The sequence below is a fragment of the Rhinichthys klamathensis genome, unplaced genomic scaffold (assembly GCF_029890125.1).
Source record: "Rhinichthys klamathensis goyatoka isolate OS25496 unplaced genomic scaffold, OSU_Roscu_1.1 h1tg000414l_1, whole genome shotgun sequence".
NCBI lineage: Eukaryota > Metazoa > Chordata > Actinopteri > Cypriniformes > Leuciscidae > Rhinichthys > Rhinichthys klamathensis.
The window spans coordinates 441,882-446,320 of record NW_026606914.1 but is presented as its reverse complement, the minus strand read 5'-3'; positions in this window follow the sequence as shown (position 1 = coordinate 446,320).

The window sequence follows — 4,439 nt, the reverse complement described above, 5'->3', positions numbered from 1 at the left end:
TGTGCCATGAATGAACTATCCAGTGTCCACAGATCAGCAACATTCACCATGGGTTTACTGTAGTAACACTACTAACTGTAACCATGGAAGTTTGGCAGGAATAGTAGGCTATAATGCTTTCAAGTAACATCACGTCGGTTTTATTTTGACATTATGAATACAATTGCTGCCCTCAAATGTTAATCTGAACTAAAATAAACCTTTGTTTATAACTACTACAATATTACATTTAATTTTGTCCAAGGAGCTGTTTTGTTTTATAAGCTCCTAAGAAAAGTCAAGTATAGCTCCATCATTGCTCAAAGTTAAAAAATATCATACTTTATGATGTTAGTTTTAATAAAAATATAATTAAAAAGATTAAATCAAGGAAATTTCTCTGGCATTTCTTTCTTTTTGCTGTATCGGAAACGTACCGAATCGTACCGAACCGAACCGTGACACAAGTGTATCGTATCGAACCGAACCGTGAATTTTGTGAACCGTTACACCCCTAATATATATACACTCACCGGCCACTTTATTAGGTACCCCATGCTAGTAACGGGTTGGACCCCCTTTTGCCTTCAGAACTGCCTCAATTCTTCGTGGCATAGATTCAACAAGGTGCTGGAAGCATTCCTCAGGGAGTTTGGTCCATATTGACATGATGGCATCACACAGTTGCCGCAGATTTGTCGGCTGCACATCCATGATGCGAATCTCCCGTTCCACCACATCCCAAAGATGCTCTATTGGGTTGAGATCTGGTGACTGTGGAGGCCATTTTAGTACAGTGAACTCATTGTCATGTTCAAGAAACCAATTTGAAATGATTAGAGCTTTGTGACATGGTGGAAGTAGCCATCAGAGGATGGGTACATGGTGGCCATAAAGGGATGGACATGGTCAGAAACAATGCTCAGGTAGGCCGTGGCATTTAAACGATGCCCAATTGGCACTAAGGGGCCTAAAGTGTGCCAGGAAAACATCCCCCACACCATTACACCCCCACCACCAGCCTGCACAGTGGTTACAAGGCATGATGGTCCCATGTTCTCATTCTGTTTACGCCAAATTCTGACTCTAACATCTGAATGTCTCAACAGAAATCGAGACTCATCAGACCAGGCAACATTTTTCCAGTCTTCAACTGTTCAATTTTGGTGAGCTCTTGCAAATTGTAGCCTCTTTTTCCTATTTGTAGTGGAGATGAGTGGTACCCGGTGGAGTCTTCTGCTGTTGTAGCCCATCCGCCTCAAGGTTGTGCGTGTTGTGGCTTCACAAATGCTTTGCTGCATACCTCGGTTGTAACGAGTGGTTATTTCAGTCACTGTTGCCCTTCTATCAGCTCGAACCAGTCTGGCCATTCTCCTCTGACCTCTGGCATCAACAAGGCATTTCCGCCCACAGAACTGCCGCTCACTGGATGTTTTTTCTTTTTCGGACCATTCTCTGTAAACCCTAGAGATGGTTGTGCGTGAAAATCCCAGTAGATTAGCAGTTTCTGAAATACTCAGACCAGCCCTTCTGGCACCAACAATCATGCCACGTTCAAAGTCACTCAAATCAACTTTCTTCCCCATACTGATGCTCGGTTTGAACTGCAGGAGATTGTCTTGACCATGTCTACATGCCTAAATGCACTGAGTTGCCGCCATGTGATTGGCTGCTTAGAAATTAAGTGTTAACGAGCAGTTGGACAGGTGTACCTAATAAAGTGGCCGGTGAGTGTATATATATATTCATTTAATCCTCCCTTGATCTCAAGTCGGGCTACTATCAAGTAGAAATGGAGGAGGGGGACAAGTGCAAAACAGCTTTTTTGACACCTATGGGATTCTGGGACTTCAACAGGATGCCACAGGGAGTTACGAATGCCCCCAGTACTTTTCAGAGAGTAATGGAAAACTGTATGGGTGGAATGAACTTGAGAGAAGTCTTAGTCTTTCTTGATGATGTTATCGTTTTCTCGGCTACACTTGAAGAACATGAAGATCGATTACTCAGAGTTCTCCAGAGGTTGAAGGAATTTGGCTTAAAGCTGTCACCTGAGAAATGTAAATTCTTCAGAACATCTGTTAAATACCTCGGTCATGTTGTGTCTGCTACTGGGGTAGAGACCGACCCAGCCAAGATAGCTGCTCTGACGACGTGGCCTAGGCCTAATAACATCAAAGAGCATAAGTCTTTCCTTGGATTTGCTGGATATTATAGGAGGTTCATAAAGGACTATTCCAAAATCGCAAGGCCTCTGAACGACTTAACAGCTGGTTACCTGCCACCAAAAAGGAAGTCCGCCTCCTCATATAGCAGCTCAACACGTCTCTCAAGTGTAGATTTCAGAAGACCATTTAATGAGAAATGGCCTGCGAAGACGCATTCAAGACTCTCATTCAAAAGCTTACAACAGCTCTGATCCTTGGGTTTGCCGACCCGAAGAAGCCTTATGTGGTACATACAGATGCAAGCACTCATGGCCTTGGTGCGGCTTTATATCAAGAGCAGGAAGGCAAATTGAGAGTAATAGCCTATGCGAGCAGGGGACTCAACCGCTGTGAACGAAGATACCCTGCACACAAACTCGAGTATCTCTCTTTAAAGTGGGCTGTCACAGAGAAACTTTTTGATCATCTCTACGGAGCGAAATTCACTGTTGTGACAGACAACAACCCACTGACGTATGTACTGACGTCTGCCAAGCTTGATGCTGCAGGCCACCGCTGGCTGGCTGCCCTTTCCAGCTTTGACTTTAACATCCAGTATAGAGCTGGGAGGAAGAACCAAGATGCAGACGGTCTCTCAAGGCGTCCACATCCTCATGACGAATACCAACCTGACTTCACTTCTCAGGATGAGGATAATCGCATTCAGCGCTTCCTTGCCCAGTTCCTACAGGACGACAGAGGAGCTGATTTTCCATCTGATGCTGTGAAGGCAGTGTGTCAGATGTACCAGCACATCTCAGCCGCAAGTACAGAACCGGACTTCCAAACGCCGGTACCAGTGGAATGTTTAGCAATTGAGGCCTCTGCCATTTCTGTAGAATTCTGTCAAGCTGATGTACTTGGGTCATGTACGTTGCCGCAAATGTCACTTCAAGATTGGGCACGTGAAAAAAAAGGCAAGATCCAGTCATCAGTAGAGTATTAGAGCTTGTCAAAGCAAGAAAGCGACTTCCATATAGGTTGAGGCGTCAGGAGGATCGAGAGGTCCAGTTGATGTTGAGAATAATGGAGCAACTGGTCTTCTCTGATGAAGTCCTATACCGAAAACGCATAAGTCAACGTGAGCCTATCCATCAGCTTGTCCTTCCGACGAAATACAGGAATGCCGGCTATATGTTCTGAGTAAACTATTTTGGTACTTTCATTTGTCTACTCCTCTTGTGAAAAGTTCCTTAGAAAGGTAGCACTTCACTCTACATTATAATAAGTGCCCCTTACATTTACCTTTGGCTTTTAACTCTGTTTAGTGTTTTCAGGGTGCCTGAGGGCACTGAACGATGGAGTTTGGGTAGGTGGAGGTTGTGAGAAGGAAAGGGTAAGTGACATCAGTTGTATGTGAGCCTAAGATTAAAATGAAGGATTTCCTTTCGATAAATTGTGTTGATTGTTATGATGCTTTGGTTTTAAGTAATGTGTTTGCAGAGGTCACTTTGTATGTGCATCTTTTTTAATCTTGTGTGGCCCAACCAGACACTGGTGGGCGGGGTTAGTGTAAATAGCCCTTGCCAACAAGACAGGCTATATACACTTAGTGCACACTTACACTTATACACATTTACACTTATTTTACAAAAGAAAAATGTTTCCGTTTTAAGCGTATCGTTGTCGTGTAAATGTACCCTAAGCTATATAGCAAGTCTGCTGGTGCCGTTCACCTTTTTCCCCTTCACCCCTGGATTGATTTTTCTTTTAGTTCTTTTTTTGAATTAATATTAAGATTTATTTCTGATTAAATGTTTGGCTGTTAAATTGACTTCCATGTGTGGCCTCCCCTCTTTATGTTGCATCACCTAGAGCCAGATGGTTGTATCATAGTGACTAAATAAGACTCTCCGCTCGACTCGCATACACATTTCCAGACTGACTGAGGTTTGCTGACATGCACAGTTTGACGCAGCTGTTTTCACTGAGAATGAACAAAAATCCAAACCAACTTGGAAACACAAGTTACTTGCTTATAGAATCATGCTGTCATTCTGAATATCAGCACAGCTGCAATTACCTGCAGCCATGGCCAAATCCCAGGCGTGCCAACATTCAGGCGTGCGTTTCCCAAAACCAAATCGTTAGCCAAATATGGTCTCAAGTTCTGCAACCTGCAAGAGAAAACGCATTTGGCTTTGGGAAACGCATCCCAGAAAAGCACTCTTGCTTGTTTGAACCTGTTTATTTATAATCTCAATTAGAACATTGTATGCTCCAAGTCATCATAAAAATAATAAGACACAGATC